The sequence below is a fragment of the Aotus nancymaae genome, unplaced genomic scaffold (genome assembly GCF_030222135.1).
Source record: "Aotus nancymaae isolate 86718 unplaced genomic scaffold, 86718_ANA_hifiasm-v0.15.2.pri h1tg000058l, whole genome shotgun sequence".
In the NCBI taxonomy this organism is placed as follows: Eukaryota; Metazoa; Chordata; class Mammalia; order Primates; family Aotidae; genus Aotus; species Aotus nancymaae.
The window spans coordinates 31,374,322-31,401,454 of record NW_026988472.1 but is presented as its reverse complement, the minus strand read 5'-3'; the positions used below and the strand labels follow the sequence as shown (position 1 = coordinate 31,401,454).

The 27,133-nt window shown below is 37.3% G+C and overlaps 1 pseudogene; it reads left to right on the top strand.

Annotated features, from left to right (window-relative positions):
- Positions 1-4,157: 4,157 nt before the first annotated feature.
- Positions 4,158-27,133, top strand: part of LOC105714780 (radixin-like) — a 46,476-nt pseudogene continuing 23,500 nt past the window's right edge.

Below are 27,133 nucleotides of genomic sequence, written 5' to 3'. Positions count from 1 at the left end.
TAGGTAAATGTGTGCCATGGTGGATTGCTGCACCTATCAAGCTATCACCTAGGTATTAAACCCCACATGCACTAGCTATTTGTCCTGATGGGCTCCCTCCCATTGCACCCACTGACAGGCCCCAGTGTGTGATGTTCCCCTCCTTGTGTCCATGATTTTCTCATTGTTCAGCTCCCACTTATGAGTGAGAACATGCAGTGTTTGGTTTTCTGTTCTTGTGTTAGTTTGCTGAGGAAGATGGCTTCCAGCTTCATCTATGTCCCTGCAAAGGACATGATCTCATTCCTTTTTATGGCTGTATAGTATTCCATGACATATAGGTACCACATTTTCTTTATCCAGTCTATCATTAATGGGCATTTTAGTCAGTATGTTTGCTTTAAATAGAGGTAAACTAACTTTGAATTTCATTCTCCTTTTTTTCTCATGCCTCTGATTGTGATAAGCTTCATTTGAAACAATAGTTTTACAGTTGTGTGCTACTTTAATTTACCTTCAGTACTATCTTGTCCCTTTCACATTTTGCAACATTTTTTCTTTTCAAATGTATTTTTTCTTTCTATACTTTTTCCTACTCTGTACTTATAAGAAGTCTTTGTAGACATATCTTTCATAGCAATTTGTTCCTTGCATTCATTAATAGGGTTATTCTTTGTGATAATTACATTATGGAGCATATCAATTTATTCACTCCCAGGATATCACTTCTAATGCAGTTGTCTATGAAGAACCATTTCTAAAATGTTTTATCTGCTATTATCTAATTGATAACTTTGTTCTTACTCTCACACATATAAGCAAATGCCATCCACAGCTATAACTGAATTGCCTAAACTGGTTTTTTTATCCTGAACAGTTACTCTTTTTGCTTTAATTTTAAAGACCTCCAGGTACAAAGATGTGACAACTTCCATAAATGATATTTATTTTCTAATATCCTTCAACTTACATCAGTGAGACTTTTTTTTTTGCCTTTTCTTTCAAATAAACCTTACTGTTTTACTTTCTTCCTGTTGTCTTTTCAATGGTAGAGTCAGAGAATGAGAGCTCACATATATGCTAAATTGCTTTCTTTCATCTGAAGTTAAGTGCCCATCTTTCCAGGCCAAACATATCTGACCTTACCTTGGCATTTGTAATTTCCTTGGTAACTGACTATTAATCTGCCTTTTTGGGGTTGCAGTTTTTATCTTCACAACAACTTAGTTGCATATCTATAAGAGAAATATCATTCTAATATACAGTAATTCTAAATCTCTTTACAGAAACCCCTCATTATCCTAAAATTATACATATTTAATTATCCAATCTCAATGTCCTGTGTACTTATGTTGCCTTCAGCAATATTAGCCTGCTTTTCACTTTAATTCAACAATGGAAATAAGAGAGAAAGAATATGCCTTTTTTGCAATATTCTTGAGGTCGCCCTGGGTGTATACTTACGGGAGTCTTTGCCATTTATTAAGAATAAGTAGCAAAGGAAAGCAAAGAAAATGATAAGCCATACCCATTCCCTAGGGCTCTAATGTTCAGGCTCAATTGGTGTCCCGAGGGTATTTTAACACCTAGGCCTCTGACTATAAATGTGTCCCTCCGGTATTTTCAGTTATTTCAGGGAAGTGTCAGTTGCTCATTGTGTAAGAAGCAATTATCCCCAAGCAGAAAATAGTTCAAAGAAAGAAAGAAGGAAACCTAGTTAGTGACACAAGGGACTGAAAGAAGAAAGCTTACAAGGAAATGAAAATTTAAAAGTACATTGAAAAAAGTACAATGATATATATTTACTATTTATTTTATATTCAAAAGATAAATATAGATATAGTGGCATATAACTATATTTATCTATAACTACATTTGCATCCATATTTTTATCCCACCCACATATGCATACATATCCAGATCCACATTTCTTTCCTTATCTGTGTCTGTGAGAGGATGTGTTGCGGAAAATCTTACCTGACAAGAAACCCAAGCAGTCCTCTTTCTTTGTATATCGCCCCATGTATGTGGACAGTTGCAAAGGTGTACTTGGAGTCAGTGTAAATATTGACTGCTTTGCCTTCCGAGTGGCACAGGGCCTGAATGAGGGCGTGTAATTTCACCGGTTGTGCTGACCAGCCTCTGGGCAAGGGGGCTGCCTTGATCACTTCGGTGGCAGTGGTGACTGCATACCCTGCATACTTCTCCCCATTATGGACATAGCTGCTTCCGTCCGTGAAGAAATTTAAGTCTGCCTTAGGGAGGGGACAGTCCTTGAGGTCTGGCCGACTAGCAAAGACCTCATTTACCACCACCTCACAGTCGTGGTCTGGGGCTCCCTCTTCCATAGGTAGAAATGTGGCCGGGTTGAGGCCAAGCACAGTTTCAATGGTGACCCGTGGGTTTTCACAGAGCAGCCCTTGGTAGTGGGTTAAATGGGCATTTGAGAGCCACCAGTGCCCCTGACTTCTCTCCTCTCTCTTTCTCTTTCTTTCTCTCTCCTCTCTCTCTTCTTCTCTCTCTCTCTTCTCTGTTTCTGTCTCTCTCCTCTCTCTCTTTCTCTCTTCTCTCTCTCTGCCAAGGCCCAATAGTCTGGGTGAGGACCCCAAGTGCTGTTTTGTTTCTCTCCTGAATGAACAGATTGAATTCTCGGGTGACATCTGGAAGTCCTAGTGCTGGGGCACTCTGGAGCAGTGCCTTGATTTCCCAGAAAGCCATGTCTTGGCTATCACCCCACTCAAAGGGTCTATCTTCCAGCCCAGTTAGGACCCCATGGGGGGCCTTGCTGTGTCTGAGAAGCCAGGAATCCATATGCAGCAGAAGCCTGCCACCCCGAGAAACTCCAGGAGTTTCTGCTTGGTGTTGGGAGTGGGCATGGAGGAAATCACCCTTTTTCTCTCTGGTCCCAGGGACCGGTGTCCTATGGTGATGATGAACCTCAGGTTCCTCACCTGTTGTCTGCAGATTTGGGCCTTAGCCATCCCTGAGGGTTTTGTCTCTGCCCAGACTGTAGGGAAGGCATCCAGGAGTTCCAGTGTGTTCTCCTCTGACCTCTCGGCAGTGTGCAGTTTCCATTCTTCCTCCTGTGGAAGTGTGACTGCCAGGACCAGGCCCCCCTTTGGCTCACTCAAAGTCAGACTGGCTGGTCCCCTGGGGTTCAAAGGTGATTTGCACCCCCAGTTTTCTTAACAAGTCTCTTCCCAGAAGGGGGATAGGACATTCCAGTAGGTAGAGGAATTCATGGCATACCTGGTGCCCCCCAATTGGTATACCCGATCTTGGCAGAACCGCCGGGGCTCTACCTGGTCACCTGTTGCTCCCACAACAGTTGCCTTCCAGTTGCTAAAAGGGGTAACCAGAGTGGTAACCACAAAGTACTCCACTCTGGTGTCTACCATAAAAGTCATTGGGTGGCCCCTAACCTTCATCCTGACCATGGGCTCTCAGGGCCACATTTCATAGAGCCTGGCCCAGCCCATCCTAGTCTGAGTCCATCACAGCCAAGCTGATCAGATGGGCCTGGCTGGGCTCTGGCTGGTATTCTACCCTCCCTTGGCGGGGGTGCCCCACCTGGGACCGTCTGCTTGAGGCACTTGTTCTTCCAGTGTTCCACCTCTTTGCAGTATGCACACTGATCTAGCCATAAGGGAGTACGCTCAGATCTCCCCGCTTTGCATGGGGGGTGTGTGTCAGGGAAGGCTGGTGGGCTGGGGGCTGATGGACATAAGGTAGTGGCAGCTCCTCCTCAGGGTTGCCCTGATGAATGGGTTGCTTGGGTCCCTTAGTTGCTTGGACCACAAAGACCTTGCACTGTCCCTTCCTGCCAGCACAGAATTGAACCCAAGGGGGAGGGTCTGAGCTATTTTCAACAAGGAATAAATATATGGGAACCGGTCTGGGTGGCCAGGGTTACCAGTCACAGCCTTCCAAATAGCCTGTACCTTGGAGACTTCCAGGGTGCCCTCTGGTGGCCAGCCGACGACGCTAAGCACCGGCCACTCTGATCTGCAGAGGGTTTTTAGCTTTCCTGGGGTAATTTTAACCCCATAATCTCCAGAAAAGCCCTTCCTGAAGTTGTTGACCATACAATCTAGGACTGTGGGCTTAGACTGACTTTTCCCCATGATGTGTGTCCCCTTTTGAATGGTGATGCAAGACAGACAAAGGAGGGGTGTCCCATGAAGGACCACCCAGATGCATACCTGGCTGCGCCCCTTGCAGGAACTTGGGTGCCTCTTAGTAGTCAGTGGGTCAGTATAATCCCCCGACTCGGATCGAGCTCAGCTTGTGGTCAGCTCGATGCCGCCATAAGCCATATGAGGTTCGCTACGGAAACGGAGGCTCGAGCCCAGTCGAGCTCCATTTGCACCATGGAGCCACAGATTGGAGGTTCAAGAGCAGGCTCTTGAGCTCCCCACACACTCACACACTCACTCAGAGGTTATCACATTCCCACCCCCGACAAATCCACCTGCTGTCTCCAAATGGAGACCCTGGGAGGTGATCAGGCTCCCCTTCCGTCCACAGACGGGCCTGGCCAGAGTCGGTCCCTGGACCTTACCTTATCCGGAGTTCCCCTCAGTTCAGTCCGTCTCCTCCACGAGTAGGCGAGCAACAACGCCGGAGCAGCCGCAGTTCGCCTTTCAGGGAAGGAGGCCCTGTAGAAGCTTACGCGGGGGTGGGAGGACCTGCCTCATTCCCCGGTGGGGAACATGCGAGCTGTCCGTCCTTCTGACCACAAACCGGTGGCTCAAGGGGCCAGCGCGGTTGAGCTTCCCTGTCAGGGAACCAAATGTTGCGGAAAATTTTACCTAACAAGAAACCCAAGCGGCACTGGGGAAACGGAGGAACACTCTTTATTACGCCGGCGGGCCCAGAAGGGTTCACACCCAAAAGTCTGGACCCCTACTAAGAAAAGTACACAGTTTTTATAGGTAAGGGGACAGGGGAAGTAACTCATAACTTTTAGACAATGCAGCAGTTTTTTTTAAGGTTTTTCAGCTAGTAAGCAATAAGCTGAGGTACAGAAGTAGAAAGAGGCAGTTATTAGCAGAAAAGAAGGGGCAGTTTTAAAATAGGGAAGTTGCTGACTATGTGCTAACAAAATAATGGGCAAAATTTCTACTTCAGATGCAAACTTGATGGTTAGGAGACCAAACACAAAAATAGATACCTTGAGTTGAAGCTCAGACTCTATCATGCACTAGTAATGTGAATAATATTTCACATTACTATGTGAACATGAACAATATTCTTACTATGTCTTGGCCTCAATTTCTACATCTTTAAAGAGGAACTATTACCAACTTCATTTGGTTGTTATGAGATTAAAAGAGGTAACAGGTATAAAACACTTACAATGGTTACTGGTGAAGTTAGTATTTAAACATGTTGGTTCATGCTAAAATCTTACACCTGAATAGCAACAAAAAATGTTCTTTAACATACTTTAGTCCTTTTAAAGGGAAATGGGTCTAAGAAATTATAGGCTTTTTGTTCTTATTGGCTCAGTGGTTAGGTATTCAATGCACATTGATTAAGTCTGGGATGTGTTTGTGCGCTGTTTAGAGTCCTGAGGGAGCAACAGAAAAGATATGAATGACTCCTACCTACTTCTCTGGCCCAGGTACTATATGAAGTGAAGGCAGCAAAGGAGAACCTCAGAAAAGGGGACTCTATGAATGGCTCTGGGCCTTGGAGGCTTTGGAGGAGCGGGTGTTCTAAGGTTTCTTTTGGAGGAGGACAGTGAGTTCAGTGTAATAGGAGTTCTTCTTGAGAAACCATGACACTCCAGGTTATCTTGCCACTTCTCAATGTTTCTCATTTTAATTGGTTTTCTTGTGAAAAACAGGTCAAGTTACTTGATTTCACTTATAGCTTGGGGCCAGGTTCAATTTTTTCATGAGTTACTACTTAAACAAAATGACTTTAAATTGCTGAGGACACTAGGATTATGTCAGTCAGTTCTCTTAGAGGTAAGTACTCTACTTTGAGTTGGGAAATTTCCTGCAAGGACATTTTGATCACCAAAGTTTCTCAAATCACATATAATTTCTTTAGTTACTAATTCACTTTTCAAAATTTTACAATTTTGCTAGTTGTTTCCAGACTAGAGTCAATTTATGTTTAAAGATATTTACATGTCTCTTATAAACAAAAGTCACATTCATTTTCAAGGGTCTAACAGTTTTGCGAAGTACATTCTTCCCCCGTGAAAGTTAAAGAGCACAGATCAGCAGCTAAACAATCATATTGGACTTGTAATACTCAGAAGTGTAGTCCTGGATTTGTTTTGGATTATTAGTGTGTCACTTGAACAGATCACCTAACTCCTCTTTTACCTCAGTTTCCTTTGTGATGTGGTTGGAATAATAATAAGACTTCTTTTTTGATACTATACTTGGAAAATAAAATTTAAAATATTTTTGCATCTAAATTTTGCCATACAAGTGTTGAAAATATCAGAAAATGGATTTCATGCTCAACTAACAAAATTAATTGCAGTATTGTTTAAATGCAAACCAACACATTGTCAATGATTAGACATTTAAAGCTGGAACTGATATTTATGAAAGTTAAACGAAGTTATTTCAAGCGTCCAGTGAGTATTTGTTGACTGCTTCCTCTGAGCCAGTAAAGTTGCTGGTGACTCATTGGTGAATGCAAAGATGGATGCCTACCCTCTGTTCCTCTTGAATCTTAGGACTTGGAAAAGAGACAGTTAAGCATATTATAGGGGCACATGGGACAACCTAAACATATCAGGGAAGTCTTCCCAGAGAAAATAATGATTAAATTGTGACTTGAAGTATACTAGCATTATGGATGTGGGGGGAGAGGCAGGTATAAAAGGGACAAGAGGAGAAGGGATTGCAACTAGAGAGGAAGGAAAAACGGGTACTAGATCATAAAAATTATGTAACCGAGGCTACTTGAAAGAATCAGTATGGCAGTGTCCTATGGGTACTGTGTGGTGAATGGAGAAGGAAAACAAGCTGGGGGTCTTAATAAAATAAAAAGTTACAGAAATCTTAGTGAGAAATGGTTGTGATCTGAACTGCAATGTTAGCAGTGAGGATAAGGAGAAGTCGATAAATTCAAGAAATATTTAAAGGTTTTAATTAACAGAACTTCCTGATTGATTAGAAAGAGGGTTGGCTGCGTGCAGTGGCTTATGCCTGTAATCCTGGCACTTTGGGAGGCCGAGGCTAGTGGATCACGAGGTCAAGAGATCAAGTCCATCCTGGCCAACATGGTGAAACCCTGTCTCTGCTAAAAATACAAAAATTAGCTGAGTGTGGTGTTGCACCCCTGTAATTCCAAGTAGTTGGGATACTGAGGCAGGAGAATCACTTGAACCCAGGAGGTGGAGGTTGCAGTGAGCTGAGATCCCACCACAGCCCTCCAGCCTGGTGACAGAGTTAGACTTTGTCTCAAAACAAACAAACAAACAAAAAACGGTGAGCAGGGCAAGTAGAGTAGACACACAATACAAAGTAATTACCACCTTGGTACATGCTGATGTCTTTCAGTTAGAAAGAAGTCATGTTTAGGGGAAAGACTAATTAGTTTGATTATTTAATCTTTTCACTCTATTTATGTGAATGTGACCTAATGATGATCTGCTGAGAGCATTTGGAAGTACTTTAGAAATGATGGACTGAATATTTTCATGCCATGAAGCTGTTTCACCACAAAAGCTTAAGGTAACTCTCAAGGCTAAAAAGAATTATCAATGCCCAATAAGGAAGAACCACTGCAAAATTGCCAAGTTACATTAATTTTACCTTCTGTGCTACTTTTTCTCTTGCAGCATTGTTATTCTTTCTCTTTAGGTTTGTCTCTGTTTAATTCTGGTAAATCTTTACCAATATATAAAGAGATAAAAACTGTAGGGCTAAGGGCCCTACAGGGTTGTGGGGTGTCCCTTATGCTGTGCTGAGCTGCAGGATCTGAGAAATAAAGAGACAGGACACAGAAGTACAAGGAAAGCACAAATGAGCTCAGGGTGGCCACGCCACCTATAAGCAGAGACAGGCGAGGCCCTGAATGTCCAGAAGCGTCTGTATTTATTGGGTATAGGTTAGGGGGCAGGGTAGTGAGTGAAGTCATCTTTAAGGATAGTGATAGGGTCGTGAGCAATAAAACAAGGGGTCCACCCCCATCAGGTCACCTAGGCTAGGAGGTGGGCAGTGCACAGCAAGGAGTCCACCCCCATTAGGCCATCGAGGCAAGGAGGTGGGCCGTGAGCAGTGAAGGGGGTGTAGTATGCAATATCTCTATCTATGGACATGCTACTTCTAAGAATATAGGAGGATGCATAAGTTAGACAGCAGTGACAGAGCTGTCAGGGTCTACCGCCACCTGCTGGCAGCTTCCAGTGAGTTCTATAGGAGGATGCTTTTGAGCTAGCACAGTAACAAGAGCTGATAAAGTTCACAGTCACCAAGGTGCGATTATCCGGAGGGGTTTGGAGCCCTCGGATACTCCAGGAATTGCCTGTCTGAGGGCAGCCTTCCACGAGAACTGGACGCAAGGTCCTACAACTCCTTTATCAGGAGGAGTGGCTCTTGCCCCAAGCCTACCATACAGCGGGTATCTTTATGATACTGAATGCTGCCACCTGGGCCATGGATTCTTGCCCTGGTATAACTGTTTTTCCCTTAAATCATGGTCTGCACTGTATCTGCTCCAGACATTCCTCTGACTATAAACTGCTTATTCCTTAATTCATGCTCTGTACCGTGTCTTCTCTAGGCATTCCTCTGATTATGAACTAAGATATAGTTTTATATATATAGGGAAATAACTGAGTGGTAAGATATTCTTTAGGCATTCATTCTATGAACTAATATATGATTATATATAGAGGATTATATAAAGGGAAATAACTGGGTAGTAGCACTATAAACTGAGATATTCTTCAAGCCCTAATTCTATAAACTAATATATGATTATATATAAAGGATTATATAAAGGGAAATAACTGAGTAGTAACACTATAAGCTGAGATACTCTTCAGGCACTAATTGTGCCAGGATTCTGCTTAGCTCTCCTTCCTCGGTGCCTATGTGGGGAGGTACCCACATAAAACTGTGTTTTATAAGTTGTGGATGGCCAGATTGAGAATTGTTGCTCTCCTCTTTCTTCTACTGCATACAGTGTTACTTCCTAGGACAAGCTGAAAGTAGGTAATGCAATGAAAGAAGGATGATACATTTTGTATTGTCTCCTTACCTTTCAATTCCTAAAAATAATGGTGATCAAAAGCTGCATTTGTTTCCCCAGATCTCCTGCCTTTATTTCCCTGAAAGGAATAGATGTATACTACATGACCTCCTGCTTTCATTAAGTAGAATTAAAATAGCATGGTGATTGTCTGGAGAGGACTGGAATTTGGTTTCTTGTTCTGAGAAGGAGTGAGCAAGAATGATTCTAGGCAAAATGGAGAAGAAAATAGGTTTATTTTCAGTGTTTCTGTGTTTCTCTTTAGCTGCCTTACTTGGACTTTATTTTGACTCCTTTCTATGCAGGCATTTGCCTAGTGCTGTACTGCTGACCAAATGCTCTTTTAAACCCTTACTGTAGAATTTCTCCAAACCCATTTTGCCATCAAACTTTCCAACTACTGTATTTCAGGGGATACAGTGTATATGGAAGGAGGAGAGAACTCAACAGTCTTTTTGCAAATAATGCGAAATGAAATGGGACAGTCATTCAAAGACAACTAACAAGTCTAAAAATTGTTCTACATCCTAAACTTCAAGTAAGTCTTCTATACTGTATCTTCCAGTTCTTTTTAGAATGAAAATGCCTATAATATGGATTGTTAGCTCACCAAGTAGGGATATGTAGTGGTCTGGTTGCCATGATCCCATTTATTTAATTGAGTTCACTCCCAACTATGATATTCAATGAATCGTTAGTCTCATGTGTCCAATTCTGCTATGTCATTCTCTTACTTTGGGGATGGATATTTTTAGGCTTGATATCCAAGAAAGCAGTTTCTCTCCCAGTTTTATGCAGAGCTTAAAATATTGTTAACTCTATATCTCCAGGTAAGGCAGAAATTGCATACTATAGTAAAGTATTAGCACTCACCTCTTACTGGAACAGTAGCAGTTCTAATTATGGAGGATGCACACGATTAAAGGTCATTTAAAAAATGTAAATTTAACCCGCTTCTTTTTAAAGCATATACAAGCTGCAGAGTAGATTTACGCATATAAGGTGCTTTATAGTTTGCCTGCGAAGAAGAAAAAGTTGACTTTCACTAGAGCTATTTAATTCTTTAAAGGTATTGAAATATCTGAAGGCACTGCTAGTTAGATTTAAGAGAAATAAAGAATGTCTCACCCATAAAGAGTTTGGATTACATTTGCTTTCTTTGTGTGGAAGATGCATAATTCATAAGCTAATGAGTTGTAAAGGTCTTTTCAAAAGTAAAATTATATTATCGCTCCCGGGGTAAAATAGTCAAACTATTCTGTAATAACTCATTCAAGTTTATTTTATCATAAAATGTTAAACATAATCCCCTCTTTGTAAATGTGCCATTAGAAGAATGCCAGGATACAGAGAACTTAAGAATTACTAGAGCCAAAGTGCAAAGAAATCCTACTTGATATTTTACATTTTTTATCTTCTGATGAAGAGGAAATTCAATATTTAAAAAATTAGTAATAAAAACATTGATTGTTTAGCAACTAAATGACAATTAAAATTAGACAACTTACATTTTTTTTCAAGAAGTTTTTTCCTTTTGCTCTTGTGGTCTCATCACTGTGATAAGAGCCTTCTATAATGACTCCCAGTGATCCTTTCTCCTGATATTTATGCCTTTGTGTAATCCCTTTTATTTGTGTATAGGCTTAACCTAGTGATTAAAGAATAGAATATGACAAAAGTGAGGGGATGTCACTTTCAAGGTGAAACTCTAAAAGACTGTGACTTTCATCTTTCTTTCTCTGTCTCTCTCTCTTTCTGTCACTCTCTGGCTTTTCTCTCCTGCCTGTTCTGATGAATCAAGATGCCATATAGAGGTCTATGTGGCCAGAAATTGAAGGTAGCCTCTGGCCGACAGCCAACAAGAAACAGGCCCTCAGTCAAACAGTTCTCTTGAGGAACTGCATCCTGAGTCCAATAATGTAAGTAAGCATGATGGCAGATCCTCCTGTAGTAGAGTTTTCACATGAAGTCACATTTCTCGCTGACATCTTCATTTTAGCCTAGTGTTTCTGAGCCAGCAGACAGATGTAAGCTGCACCCAGATTCCGGATCCACAGGTACTGTGAACAATTAATTGTGTATTGTTTTAACGCACTAAGTTTTGGGATAATTTGCTATATAGAAGTAGGTAACTAATAAAGTCCTAAACAAATCTTCACTACTATATGCATTTTATGTTTACATTTCCATTATGTGTAAATTTATCAAAGCTCAATGACATTTGTTACATAAATTAAACATTTATAAATATGGAACTTGTATATAATTCCAGGAGCCAATTTAAAAGGAAGTGGTATTCCTGGTGAATTTCTTTGTCACCAAAGAAAGAGGAAACATAATTTTTAATTTGATGGACAAGTAATTTTCCTCTGCAGCATAATTTTAATCTGGTTCCTGGATTCATGGTTAGCATTTTGGATGGGAGATTATTTCTCTGCCAGAAGTTTATATTATCCAGTCCCCTTTCACTAAATGACAGCAGTGGGTCTCAGACCTTGTACGAAAATACACCCAAACAATTTCACATCCACCTAGAGAGAGTCACATTGTTTCTAGATTAGAAGTACAGGAAATCTCTGAATGGCCTATGAGCCAAAAAATCAATGTGAAATATTTTGTGTTTATATGTGTTTCTCTGGTAAAGAGCTCATGACTTTTCATGTGACACTAATCAAAGCTCATGGTCTCCAAATATGTTGAAAGTACCTGAAACACACCACCAGATTAACTGTGTTTTAGTGGCTAAAACACTGTTTTGACTATTACAACAATTAGTTGATTGGTTAAATGATTTTAAAATATATTTATTCAACACATTTATTGAGGACCATACAAGGCATTAGAGGTACAACACTAAAAAGACATTTATGATTCTTCTCCTAAGGAACTTATACTTTATTAGGGAAACGGATATTAATCATGAACAGTTCTGAGAAAATCAGAGAATGCTTGGAAGCATATTAAGTGGGTGTGCCAGTTTTTTGCCTGTTTGCTGTCAATTTCATTCTCTCTACTTCCATGTCTGGTTTGCATGACAAAGGTTGATCTGGCAAACAACATCATGCATGCTCTTTTGCTATCTGGCTACTTTATGAGCTTGCCTAATGGAAGGCATGGACAGAAAATTGGAGAGTCTGAGGTAGAGACAGGCCAGGATAATTTTCTCTCTGCTTCAGGTGGGTCTCTTGGCAGTGACTCTGTCTCCTTGGCTTTAGCTTCGACTGGATAGCTACTAGCTTTGTGGTTCAGATATCCCTTTGGTGGCCTCAGTTCCTGTTCCTTAGATTTTATTCCAGCTCTAGTTATGGTGGCAAATTCCTGCAGTTGCAAATCCATGAGTGTTTCATCTTCTGTTCATTCTTTCAGCTCATCTAACACCTTCATAACTTGCCTTCTCGATTACATTCCTTCTGTTGACTACTGGACCCTAACTAATACACTAGGCCACTCAAACTGGTTAGGGAAGGGATGTGTCAGGAAGGCTTTTCTTGAAGATGTTAGATTTGAGCTGAAGTCTGAAATATAAGTATGTATTAACTAAGTCAAAATGTGGTTAGACAGACAAGAGAACATTTCAGGAAGAATATGTGCTTGTGATTTTCCATAACTTCAAGGTCAGCATTGTTGAAGTTTGGAGAGCAATTTGGAGAATGGCATGAGAAGAAGTACATACCATGCCAAATTTTACAGGACTTTAGCCCATGTTAAGCATTTTGGTATTGGCCAGGTTCAGTGGCTCATGCCTGTAATCCCAGCACTTTGGGAGGCTAAGACAGGCAGATCACCTGAGGTCAGGAGTACGAGATCAGCTTGGCCAACATGACAAAACCCTGTCTCTCCTAAAAATACAAGTACTAGCCAGGCGTGGTGTACACGACTGTAATCCCAGCTACTCAGAAGGCTGAGGCAGGAGAATCTTTTGAACCTAGGAGGTGGAAGTTGCAGTGAGCCAAGATCGCACCACTACACTCCAGCCTGGGCAACAGAGCAAGATTTTGTCTCTAAATAAATAAACAAAAGGATTTTGGTCTTTATCATAAGAGCAATGAGAAACCTTTCATGGATTTTGAGCAATGTTCAGATGTGTGTATTTTTAAAATGTGCTTTTAAATATGTATTTAAACATTTTTAACATGTGGAGAATAAGCTAGGAAGAAGTATAAGTAGATGCTGGGATAATAGCCAAAAGGCTATTGCAATAAAAAAAAGTGGTGCTAGTTTGGGCAATGTTGGGTAAAATTTTAAAGCTATTCAAATGACTTAGCGATGCTTTGGATAAGGGATAGGTCAGGTAAAGGAAGATGACATAAATGCTTGGTCTTTGTCAAAGAGGTGAATTATTATGTCATTCATTGAGCTAGAAAAACTAGAGAAAGAATGAATTTGGGAAAAGGATAAAAAGTTCATTTTGGAACTATTGAATTTGAATGTCTTCAGAAAAATAATGGAAAAGTCTATTGTTAAGATGACTGGATTGGATTTATAATTCATAATAACCTTAATTGGATGTATTTACTTTTGCTCAGTTGGGTGATCAACTAGCAAAGAGTTGATCTGGACATATTATAGATGTGCTATTTGTGGTCTTGTTTAGATGAATGTGCTTTCTTGGTAAGATAAGCATTTCCACTCTAAAAATCTTTAAAATAACTTAGTTTTGAAAACTTAGTTTTCTGTGAATATGTATTATTCACCTTAGTGTTTTTATTTCCCACATCCCTTGACATTTACTAGATGCTTACTAATGTTTAGGAAATTTAAATTGAGTTATGCCTTTCTAAATGATACTAAAATTTTCCCCTCCCAGACTAAAATTTTTTATCATATTGCAAATTGAATGAATTTTAGAAATGTAACACATTTTTTAGTTTGTAGTGGTAAATGTGGTCCTATATGAAAATTTTGGTATGACAGAGAAGAGAACATCAAATATTTTTCACATTTTAGAGGTAATCAATGAGTCAAATACTAATTCCAAACGTAAGTGCTCAGAAAATATGACCTCCATTAGATTCCATGGAAATGAGCTAATTAAAGCTCATTTAAGAAAGAGCTCATTTAAAGTTCTTGACATAATTTCCTCTTATCCTTATTTTTCCTTCAAAACTCACCTTTAAATCACAACATTGTAATTATTGTCAAAGTATAGGGAATGAAAATGTGGACATCCATGTGAGTCAAGTCACTAGAGACATTCAACAATTTCCACAATACCAGAAAAAATAAGATTTTTGAATATGTATCAATTTTTGTATATTTGGTACTTTTAGAATGCTCCTTTACAAAAAATACTAAAAGTTATTTTAGAACAGTCTTATTTTTGGGTTTTTTGGAATGTTAGAAAGAACTTGAAAATGTAGAGGATAACTTGCCTTGACTGCAAGTTATTAGATAAATTCACATGTCATTTTCACCTCATTAACATTTGAAATTCTTTTCTCTTGCTTGTCAAAAACAGTATCTGTCAAGATAAGATAATCTATTATTTTGAGATTACCACTCCATGTTTACAATAGCTTCTCATTTATGTTCCAAGCAAGTCCCCTACACCTGAAAGAGTAACTTAAAATTGTCTTGTTTCGTGTTTGCTTATTTGTGTGTTTTTTGTGTATTTTCATTACATATGTGTTTTCATTAATTCACTGGTAACGTAAAACCACAAATAGCTATCATCTATAAGCTGCCAATTGCTTTTGTAGAGACCATTTAAAACTACATTGCATTGACCCAAACATCTTTACTTGTTTTATCTTAAACATTTTATAACGTTTTAACATATCAAATTTGGTAACAATTTATGGACGACAAATGCAAAATCATATCAATAAAAGATAGTGTCCAACCTCAAACAGAAGAGAATAAACTGCCCAAGCATCTCCATGCATAGGACAAGATAATATGTTCTTTCACAAAGAAAAACATGTAACATGGACCTGGAATGTTCACAATTTATGAATATAAGATATAATAAAAAGGTAATTTTTCAAGTAGTAAATGAATAAAAGTTATTTACATTTTTTGTAAAATACTGTGTAATTTGTGATGGGGAGGAAAACAAGATTAACTGAATGGTGTAAATAGCACAAAATTTTAACAAAACTGTTTAAGAAGTACTTTGATGTTAAATTATAGTACATCAAATTGTGAAATTTAGTTGAAAAATTAATCTTTATCGATATATGGATAGCTTTCTTTCTACTTTACTTTTGTACAGTTGGGCTTTGTTTACTTAGGTTTAAAGCTTGACGGGGAATGTTACTATGCAGAGTCATGGTTTGGGTGTGTAAGTGGAAGGTGTGGCTAGCTACAAGCAATAAAGGTTTCTTTACTTTCTTCCCATTTATGTATCACTTTTAAGTTTTGAGATGCCATCTCTTAAGACAACCTCCACAAAACAGAGTATTCTGCTTCAAACGTATAGACCTAAGTCAAGTAGGAAAATGGATAGGGGTTGTGAAGAAAAGGATCTGTGGCCTTCATGGACTTAAAAGCTTTGTTGTTGAATATGCCAGAATGAGAAAAATTACTGTGAATGTGTTAGACTTTAAATGAATGTATAGGAAAATTCAAGCAGATCTTTCTTATGTTTGGCATTTCTAGATGTTATTTCAAGGATATAGGTATATTTTTGGCATCTAGGTGCATTCTTTTAATAATTGTTTTTTAATAATGATATTAAAGGATTTGAGTATTTTAGCATTGCGGATCAGCAAACATTAGCAATTTCAAATAGAATTAGAGGATTATTATACATTATTTGTCTGTTACAGCAAAAGAAGCAAAAATGCTGATAGATCTAGGAAGGCATTTGTATAGTGCATACATATCTCTTGACAATGCTTGAACTAATATTCAATAAAATTCAAACATTTAAATATTATTTTTGTCCTCACAATGAGTTTCAGATTAAATTCAAATCCTTCTCCAGTGACTCACAAATCATTTTGTATTTAAAAGTTGTAAAATCTTTCAACCTGAGAAAGCTGACTAAATAATAATAATACATTAAAAGTTGTAAAATCTTTATGGTATTAACTTGAAAAGATTAGAAAATGTGATCCCTAAAATAAGGAATTACCCATCCCTAAGTTGGTGACCAATGAATAATATTTTCAAATTGCTAAATAATATATCTTCTGTACTCTTTATGGATATTCATAATTAGAATCAAATCAGTCTTATTTGGAAACAATGAGTACCTAATTAAATATGGTGAGAATACTGTGTAAGTTGTACTTTGTTTTCATGAAACATTATTTTCGAACTATTTGTATGTTTTAGATGATTCCTTCTTGTGCAAGAAATATTTTTATATTAGATACACAGGCATACAGTGTGTGCATTATATATAAAAGCAATTCTAGCAAATCTTAACTTGTGAACTATGTATTGAAGGAGAAAGAACAGAGGAAACTCATACAAGGTGGCAAAGGAGAAAGTATGAACAATGGCAAAATGATTAGAAAGGTATGAATGTAAAAACATTGAAAAAGAGTCCAAATGTAAAAGGGATATCAGTAGGAGTTTGAGTTATGTCTTTACAAAGAGAACTGAAATGCAGATATAACCTAATTTGAGTAGAGAGGCAGTTTATATTTGAAGAATTTCAAGTCATGAACATTTAGGATTTTCATAATGAGAAAATAATTGAAATTATTGTGTAGAACCTGCAATGGAAATGATCACACAAAATGTCCTTAATTGCCAAGGCTTTGGTGATACAGTATATTGTGTGTTTGAGTTTCATGAGATGTCGTAGACATAGGTATTCTCAACCTTGGAGTTAGAACTAGAGAAGTAAAACTATATAAAAAGCTTTGCTGAATAAAACTCTTGTGCTAATATTTAAATGCATTCAATTGTTTGCATGCATATTATTGTAAACAAAAGTTCCACATATTTTAGTAAAATTTATATTATGGTTCTTGGATATTAGTGAGCTACAATGAAGAAGGGAAGGTGAAAAAAACACAACCACTGAAAAGGCAAGTTATGGGAGAGTTTTCTTCAGCTAAGTCCTGTCATTCTTAAGTAGTTGATACAAGAATTAATTAGGGTTGAAGTTAAGTATCCTTCTGTATTAGATATACCTTTAGTGGTTCTATCATCATCTGGGAACCAAATAATAAAGTAAAAATACTTCAACATATTTAATTATTCTATAGTATGATTAAAAATAAAAATGAACAAGTTCATAAAATAGATTGAATCAATAAACCATTGTAAAGATTAATCTTCTGGTCAGCCTTAATTTAGCTTAATTTTTCTACACGAATAATTTTAGGCAATGTTAAATTATAATTATATGACACCAAAAATCCTGAGTTAAGTGTTACTGCTAATCAAAACTACATTTATTAAGTATTATCTCATATTTTAATATTTGAAGTCATTATGGGATATGTGGTCAATTAGGAAATATTAGAAAGTGTTTTTTTTTTTTTTTTTTGGTCTTCTTTTGTTTTGTTTTGAGACAGAGTCTTGCTCTGTTGTCCAGGCTGGAGTGCAGTGGTGCCATCTCGGCTCACCGCAACCTCCACCTCCCAGGTTCAAGCAATTCTCCTGCCTCAGCCTCTCTAGTAGCCTGTAGCTGGGATTACAGGCATGAGCCACCACACCAGGTTAATTTTTGTATTTTTAGTAGAGACGAGGTTTCACCATGTTGGCCAGACTGGTCTCAAACCTCTGACCTCAGGAGATCCGCCCGCCTAGGCCTCCCAAAATGCTAGGATTACAGGCGTGAGCCACTGCACCCATCCAGATATTTTTAAGCAATAAATAAAAGAAGCATACATAGAGTCAAATATAGGATTTCAGTATTTGAAATGAAAGTAGCAAATATGAATGTGTTTCACAACAAAGAGATAGAATTCTAATACTAAGTTTCAGTGTTTTCTCAACTTAGTTTTAAGTTTCTTCATTGCTAGTATACAGAAATGCAATCATTTTGCAATTTAATTGATGTATAATTTATATATCATAAATTATCCAATTTTAAGTGTACAGTTCAATGATTTTTTATAAATTTATGAAGTTTTGAAGCCATCTCAAAACTATGATTTTTCAGTATAGCCATTATCCCCTCTTTTCATGTGGCTTTTGTCCATTGTATATCTTCTTGAATGTCTGTTCAAATCTTTTGCCCACAATTGAGTTATTTGTGTTTTTCCTTTATTGTTGAAAGGTTTTTATATATTCTGGACTCAATTATCTTGTCTACTATATGATTAGCAAATGTTTTCCTCAGGCTGTGACTCTCAATTTTATTCCATTAATCTATGTATCTATCCTAAGGTCAGTTTTATATTACCTAGATAACTGTAGACTTGTACTAAATTTTATAATTGGTTAGAGTGAGTTCTCCAAATTCATTCTAGTGTTCAACCTTGTTTTGGCTCTTCTGTGTCCTTTGTATTGTCATAAGTTTACTAGCAATATGTCAAATTTTGCAAAATAGCCAAGTAGTGTTTTGGTAACAGTAGGGTTGAATCCTTAATTCTATTAGGATTATTGATGTCTAAACAATAGTGATGCTTGGAATCCATGAACATAGAGTGTCTCTCCAATGATTTAGACAATCATTAGTTTCCTCCAGTAACATTTTGTAGTTTACAGTGTACACATTTTGCTATACTCATGCTAATTTTACACCAGTTATTCTCTTCTTATCCTTGCTACTGACAAGGACAATATCTTCTCAGTTTCTTTTTTTAATAGTTGATACTAATGTGTATATATATATATATATTAATTGTACTTTAGGTTCTGGGGTACATGTGCAGATCATGCAGGATTGTTGCATAGGTACACACATGGCAATGTGATTTGCTGCCTCCATCCCCCTGTCACCTACATCTGGCATTTCTCCCCATGTTATCCCTCCCCACCTCCCCACCCCCGCCACTGTCCCTCCCTTGGACCCCCCCCAACAGACCCCAGTGTGTGATGCTCCTCTCCTTGTGTCCATGTGTCTTCTCAATTTCTATTTCTGATTTTGCTTTTTAAAATTTTACTTTTTGAGACGAAGTCTTGGTCTGTTGCCCAGGCTGGAGTGCAGTGGCATGATCTCCCCTCACTGCATCCAACCTCTACCTCCCAGGTTCAAGTAATTCTCCTGTCTCAGCCTCCCAAGTAGCCGGGATTATGGGTGGGCGCCAACACACCTAACTAATTTTTTGTATTTTTAGTAGAGACGGGATTTCACCATGTTGGCCAGGCTAGTCTCAAACTTCTGACCTCAAGTGATCCACCCACCTAGGCCTCCCAAAGTGCTGGGATTACAGGCATGAGCCACCTCGCCCAGCCCTGATTTTACATTTTTGATACAGAGAAATGGAATTGATTTTTAGCAACTTTATTGTTATGTAATTTATATAGCATAAGATTCACTATTTTTAAGTGTAAAATTTTAATAAATATACAAAGTTGTAAATCATCTCCAAAATCTAATTTTTAACAATACTACCATAGCAAAGAGAAACTTGAACATGTTTCCAGCCACTTCTCCTTCACACTCACAGCCTTAGCCAACCAGTAACCACTGTATATTTTCTTTTCTAGTCATTTCATGTGATTTTAATTTTTGAGAGACTTCGGTCACTTATCTCAATGTTTTTCTGGTAGTTTCATGCTACTTTTCCATCTCTAGTGATTTGCCTTTTCTCGACTTGGCTATTATGAATAAAGCTGCTATAAAACTTCAGGTACAAGTCTTTAACTTGGATAGAAATTTTTCAATTTTGGAATCCTGTACTAAATATTTGTTTAATATTTTATGAATCAGGCAAACAATTTTCTGAAGTAGTTGTAACAAATTTCCATTAGCAGTGTGTGAGGGTTCCAGTTTCTCTATATCCTCAACAATACTGAATATTTTTAGTGTTTTATTATTACCATTCTAGTGTGTATTATTTGGTATCTCTGTGGAATTTTGCCTTGCATTTGCCCTGCTAAAGATGGTGTTGAAAATTCCTTCCTATTCTTCTTTCCTATTTGTATATCTTCTTGAGTGAAATGTCTATTAAATTATTTCACCTCTTTTAATTGAGTTATCTCTGCTCTTCCTGAGGCAAAAGAGTTATTTTCATGCTCTGGAGACAAGTCATTTATTTTACATATGATTTGTAAATGTTGTATCTATATTGTAAATTACCATTGTACTTTCTTGATGTATGCTTTTAAAACATGAAAGCTTTTTAAAAAAATTTGGTGAAGCCAAAATTACCTCTTTTGTTTTTCAGTGTGCTTTCATATTGTGTTTAAGCAACCTTTACAATGCCAGGGGAATAAAGATGTACATGTATATTTGTCTTCCCACTTGGTCTTCTTTTCTTTTCTTTTTTGGCAACAGGGTCTCACTCTGTCGCCTAGGCTGGAGTGCAGTGGCATGATCACAGCTCACTGCAGCCTCGGTCTCCCAGGCTCAAGCTACCCTCTTACCTACCTCCTCAGTAGCTGGGGCTACAGACATGAGCCACCATGCCACACTAGTTGTTTTTTTTTAAGTAGAGACAAGGTCTAGCTATGTTGCCCAGGCTGGTCTTCAAGCGATTCTCCCACCTCGGCCTCCCAAAGTGTTGAGATTTGAGTGATGAGTACACTAAAAATAAAAAGCCCAGGTTTTTAGTTTTAGTGGCATGAGCCACAAAAAGAGTGCCCCACCCTTTTTGAAGATTCTTTAGGCACTTCTGGGACCATTGCATTGCCATATTAATTTTAACATTATATTGTCAATTTCTGCAAAATGTTCAAATAGGGTTTTAATAGTAATGATTTTGAACCTGTAGAGCTACTCAATTCCAAAGACATTTTAACAATATTAAACGTTTAAATCCATGAACATGAATTTGCATTCCATAGAATTATATTCCACTGTATTGATGTACCTTTTTAAAAATATATATAATTTCCAGTTGAATGGCATTTGTTTCTTTTCATTTATGTGATGCTATGAATAATGTTCTCATGACTTTCATGTTCGTGTTATGTGGGTGAAGTTTTCGTTTCTTTTGTGTAGTTCACTAATCTTGCTTTTGCTGTATCTTGCCTGAAATCATTATTTGAAATTGCCAAACTATTTTCTGAAGCAGCTGTAAAATTTTACATTCCCCTCACGGTGTGGAAGGGCCACTGTGACTCCACATTTTGTCCACACTTATGTCTTGTGTTTTTTATTATGGCAGCTCTTCAGAGCAAAAATATCATATTCCTTTCATTTTATTTTGCATTGTTATTATTGTTTTTTGAGACAAGGTCTCCCTCTGTTCCTCAGGCTGGATTGCAGTGGCACAATTATAGCTCAGTGTCCCCTCAATCCCTGGGCTCAAGCCATCCTCATACCTCAGCCTCCTGAGTAGCTAGGAGTACAGGTGTGTACAACACACCCAGCTAATTTTTAAATTTTTTGTAGAGATGGAGTTTCACTATGTTGCCCAGGCTGGTCTTGAACTCCTGAGCTCAAGCAATCCTCCCACCATGGCCTCCAAAAGTGCTGAGAGGCCACTGCTCCTGGCCTTATTTTTCAATTGGTATTAATGACTGGACATTTCATGTGCTTCTTTGTCATTTATCTTTGTGCTTTTATGAAATGTCTCTTCAAATTTTAAAAAATTTGTTTGTGTTCCACTTACTCAGTTGAAAGTAATCTTTTATTGAGGTGGGGTGTTTCTGACCATAATTTGGCTTTTTAAAAAAATACTTCAATGAATTTAGTGATACAAGTATAGTTGTGTTACATGGATATATTGCACAGTGGCGAAACCTGGGCTTCTAGTTTTTAGTGTATCCATCACGCAAATACCAGACATTTCATACAATAGTTGGCATTTCATCCCTCAAGCAACTTCTACCTACCATCATTTGAAGTCTCCAATGTCTACTGTTCCTCTCTGTATGGCCATGTGTATTCATTGTTTATCTCACTTAGAAGTAAAAACAGGCAGTAAATAAATCCAGACTATATAGATTACCTTCATGAGCTATGAAAATAATCTTCATATAGTCTGGACTCAATTTTATTACCTGTTATGTGCTTTGTAGATTTTTTTTCCCATGAATTTCTTATCTTTGAGCTTCCTTATTGTAAACTATTATAGTTCAAAAGTTTCTAATTTTGCTGAAGTATGTTTTAACTTTTGATTTGTACCTTTTGTTTTATTCAAAAACATTTTGCTTTTGATTTGCACTTTTTTGTTTTATTCTAAATCATTTACTTGATTTTGTTGAATATTGTACAGATATTTTCTTCCATTTGTGTTTATGATCAATTTTGAATTAATATTTTGTTAGTGTGAACTGTCCATATTTATCTTTCTGCATGTGGATATTCGAGTGGGGCAATTTTTTGTAAAATACTATCAATTCCTCATTGAATTTCTTTGGTAACATGGCTTTTATTTCAGCAGTCTCAATTCTGTTCTCTTGATCTATCTGTCTAAATTAGTGCCAGTACCATGTTCTGTAAATGGGTGTAGTCTTGTAGTGTGTTTTGAAATCTAGAATGTTCTTCTAACATTGTTCTTCCTTTTAAAATTATTTTAGCCATTTTGCCTACTCTGCATTTCCATCCAATGTTTAGCTTGTCCGTTTCTGTAAAAACCTGTGGCAGGCATTTTGAGAATGATGATTTTGAAACTGCAGATCTCTTTGAGGAGTACTGACTTCTAACAAAATACTCTTCAAATCCATGAACATGGAATGTTATTCCATGTACTTAGATTATCTCTAGTTACGGTCAGTGTTTTTTTTTAACTTTTCATTGTGCAAATCTTGCTTTTCTGACATCAACTTTCTACCAAATACTTCTCTTCTTTTTCATGTCATTAACAATGATACTGTTTTCTAATTTTCAGTTTCTGATTTAGCATCGCTGGTATAGAGAAATGAAATTAAAATTTCAATTTTATTGAAATATAATTTACATAGCAAAAAGTCATCCATATTAAGTGTAAAATTCAATATATTTTAGTAGTATGCAAAGTTGTGCAATCATTTCCAAAATCTGATTTTCAAAAATATTACTATAACAAAGAGAAACCTTGGGTCTGTTTCCAGACACTGTTCTCACCTACAGCTCAGCTAACCACAAATCCATTTTCTCTCTCAAAAGCTTTGTCTTTCTGGAGAATTCTTACAAACAGAACCATACAATGTATCATCATTTGTTTCTTTCACTTATCATGATGGTTTTGAAGACCATCATCACTGTAGCCTTTATCACAATATTGTTTCTCCTTAAATGTGGATGCATACTCCATTGTATGAGCACACCAACTATTGTTTGTCTATTCGCTGGTTTATGGCATTCCAATTGCTTACAGCATTTGACTATCATGTAAAATTCTTCTATAAACCATCACCTATTACGTTTTGGTGGACCTAAGATTCTCTTTTCTTCTGTAGAAACCTAATCTTGCAATTGCTGAATCCCTTGCTAGATCCATGTTTTATATGTTAAGAAAATGACCATCTATTTACCACAATGGCTGAAACTTTTCATTTCTACCAGGTGAGTATGAGAGTTCCAGTTTCTCCACATCCTGAGAAAACACTTGTTATTTTCTATATTTTTTATTATTAAATTTGTTAGTCTAAAATAACATTTAGGGCAGGTGCAGTGACTCATGCCTGTAATCTCAGCACTTTGGGAGGCTGAGATGAAAGGATCTCTTGAGCCCAGGAGTTAGAGACCAGCCTGGGAAACATAATGAAACCCTGTCTGCACAAAAAAATAAAACATAGAAAAATTATCCAGGCATGGTGGTACATGCCTGTAGTCCCACGTACTCAGGGAGGCTGAGATGGGAGGATCACTTGTGCCTAGGAGGTCAAGGCTCCAGTGAGCTGTGATCATGCCACTTCACTCCAGCCTGGGTGACAGAGCAAAACCCTGTCTAAAAAAAAAAAATTAAATTAAAAAGCAAAATAACTTTTAACACTGCATTGCCTTTAGAAGTAATTATTGTGAACATCTTTTCATGGGCCTCCTGGAAATTCGTTAAATTTATTTGAGTGAAATTCCTATTCATCTATTGAGCTCACATTGAATTTTAGTTATTCGTGTACATGTTACATTGAAAGGGTTCTTTATATATTCAGGATACATGTCCCGGTATCTGATATATGATTTACAAATAGTATTCCTGGTCTATAACTTACTACTGCTCATTCCTAATTTTAGCCAGTGTTTAAACTAATGCCAGTACATGTTCTTAAATTGACCGTAGCTTTGTAGTATATTTTGAAATCTGGAAGTGTTAGCTTTTCAGCATTCTTCTTTTTCAAGTTCTATTTATTTTGCCTCCTCTGCATTTCCATATGAAATTTAGTTTATCCATTTCTGCAAAAAATCTGTGACTTTTTTTTTAACTTAAGTTCTGGGATACATGTGCAGAACATGCAGGTTTGTTACATAGGTATACATGTGCCATGGTGGTTTGCTGCACCTATCAACTCATCATCTAGGTTTTAAGCCCTGCATGTATTAGGTATTTGTCCTAAAGCTCTCCCTCCACTTGCCCCTCTGAAAGCTGTGTGAAGTTCCCTGCCCTGTGTCCATGTGTTCTCAGTGTTCAACTCCCACTTATGAGTGAGAACAAATGGTGTTTGGTTTTCTGTTCCTGTGTTAGTTTGTTGAGAATGATGGTTTCCAGTTTCATCCATGTCCCTGCTGAGGACATGAACTCATTCTTTTTTATGGCTGCATAGTATTCCATGGTGTATATGTGCCACATTTTCTTTATCCAGTCTGCCATTGATGGGCATTTAGATTGGTTCCAAATCTTTGTCATTGTAAATAGTGCTGCAATAAACATATGTGTCCATGTGTCTTTATAGTAGAATAATTTATACTCCTTTAGGTATATACTCAGTAATGGGATTGCTGGGTCAAATGGTATTTGTTTCTAGATCCTTGAGGAATCGCCACACTGTCTGTGACATTTTGAGAACAATGAAATTGAATCCATAGATTTGGAAAATATTGATATTGAAGCCATATTGACCTTTAATATCCATGAAGACAGATTGCAACTCTACTTACTTAAATCATCTTTTGTTATTTTGGTGATATTTTATAGTTTTCAGTATACAAATCTTACTCTTTTCCTCTTAATTTTATAACATATTATCTTCCAATTTATGCTATTTTACATGGCAATGCTGTCTCAATTTCAGTTTCACATTATATTTTGCCATTATATAAAAATGAGATTGATGTTTTCACACAACTTTTATGGGATAATTTACATAACATAAAGTTTATATAAAGTTTATTTAACATGGGTTAAATGTACAGTTCAACAATTTTAAATGAATATGCTCAGTGGTGAAACCTCACCAAGAGGTAATTTCTAGAATTGCTATTGCATAGAAAACCCTACAGTCTAGGCCAGGTGTATTGGCTCATACCTGTAATCCCAGCACTTTGGGAGGCTGAGGTGGGTGGATCCCCAGAGGTTAGGAGTTCAAGACCAGCCTGGCCAACATGGTGAAACCCCATCTCTACCAAAAACGCAAATGTTAGTCAGGGGTGGTGGTGCTTGCCTGAAGTCCCAGCTACTCAGGAGGCTGAGGCAGGAGAATCGCTTGAACCCAGGAGGTGGAGGTTGCAGTGAGCTGAGATCGTACCACTGCACTCCAGCTTGGGAAACAGATTCCGTCTCAAAAAAAAAGAAAAAAAAAGAAAGAAAGGAAAAGAAAAGAAAGCCTACAATTTGTTAACAGTCATGCTTCTGCTTCCCACTGGCAACGTGATCTCTAATCTATTTTCTGTTTATAGTAATTTGATTTTTCTGCAGTTTGTATAAAGGGAATTGTGCAGTTCGTGGGCTTTTGTTTCTGGCTTCTTTCATTTGCATGATACTTTTGAGAATGATTAGCACTGTAAGATGTCTCATAACATTGTTCCTTTCTACGGTAGAATCTTATTTCTTTTTATATACCACCTTGATTATCCATTCACCAGTTGAAGGACATCCTAAATTTTTCCACTTTCTGGTTATTACATATAATGCTACTATAAACCTTCACTTATAAGTCTTTGGGTGGAATTATGTCTCACTTCTCTTGTACAGGAAACGACTTTTGCAATTATTCAGTCCTATGCACAATTGATGTTTAATATCTTAAGAAACTGACAAACTGTTTTCCAAAGTGGCTACAACGTTTTTCACTTCCATCAGAAAGATATGAGAGTTCTAGTTTCTCCACATCTTTGAAAACACTTGTTATTTTCTGTGCTAAGTGTGTGTGTGTTCTTTTAAAATAATTGTGCTTTTGTGGTTATGACTTGGCATTTGTCATTTCATTTTCTTAAAAATATATTCTATTGGTCATTTTTTCTTGGGCTTACTCACAACTGGTGTATTCAAATCCTTTGCATACAATTTTAGTTGTGTTGTCTTTGCATTGAAATGGTTCTTTATATTCATAAATTGCTTACCTCACATATAATTTACAAACATAGTTTTACTTATATTAACTTTATTGCTCTTTATCAATGTGGGCATTAGAAGGTCAAAATGCTTTAATTTTGGAATTCTGATCCTCTTATTGCATGAGTTGTTTTAGTACTTTGTAAGAAATCATTGCATGTTTCAGGGGCTCAGAGATGTACTACTTTATTTTCTTCTTCTGGTTTTAGAGTTTTGGCATATACCTTTATGTATATTTTTGTCTTTTATCTACTGTTGTGTCATGGTTAAAATTAAGTTCTATATTCACTCGTTGTATATGGATATCCGAGTGCCCTAGTAACATTTGTCAAAGAGATTAACATTTCTATATTAAATTGTCTTGGAATCTTCGTCAAAATTCAATTGATCAAAAATAAATAGATGTACTTATGGACTATGTCTTCTGTTGCATTGTTTGATATTTCCATCCTAATGTCAATACTATGCCCTCTAGATTACTGTCCCTTTGTACT